The sequence below is a fragment of the Geospiza fortis genome, unplaced genomic scaffold (assembly GCF_000277835.1).
Source record: "Geospiza fortis unplaced genomic scaffold, GeoFor_1.0 scaffold1039, whole genome shotgun sequence".
NCBI classification, from domain to species: domain Eukaryota; kingdom Metazoa; phylum Chordata; class Aves; order Passeriformes; family Thraupidae; genus Geospiza; species Geospiza fortis.
This window is the reverse complement of record NW_005054733.1, coordinates 65,808-66,420: the sequence shown is the minus strand read 5'-3', so window position 1 is coordinate 66,420 and position 613 is coordinate 65,808.

Sequence of the window (613 nt, the reverse complement as noted above, 5' to 3'; positions counted from 1 at the left end):
TGGGAATAATGGGAATAATCTGAATAATCCCTCTTTGTGCCCTTGCCAGAGTTCCCTCTGCTGGCTCCCAAATCCCTGGGAAAAATGGGAAAAATGGGAATAATCTGAATAATGGGGATAATGGGAATAATCTGAATAATGGGAGTAACCTAATAATGGGAATAATCTGAATAATGGGGATAATGGGAATAATCTGAATAATGGCAATAATGGGAATAATGGGAATAATCTGAATAATGGAAGTAATCTAATAATGGGAATAATCTGAATAATTGCTCTGGTTGTCATTGCCAGAGTTCCCTCTGCTGGCTCCAAAATCCCTGGGAAAAATGGGAAAAATGGGAATAATTTGAATAATCTGAATAATGGGAGTAATCTAATAATGGGAATAATCAGAATAATGGGAATAGTCTGAATAATTGCTCTGTGTTCCCTTGCCAGGGTTCCCTCTGCTGGCTCCCAAATTCCTGGGATTAATGGAAATAATCTGAATAATCTGAATAATTGGAGTAATCTAATAATGGGAATAATCAGAATAATGGGAATAATCTGAATAATGGAAGTAATCTAATAATGGGAATAATCAGAATAATGGGAATAATCTGAATAATGG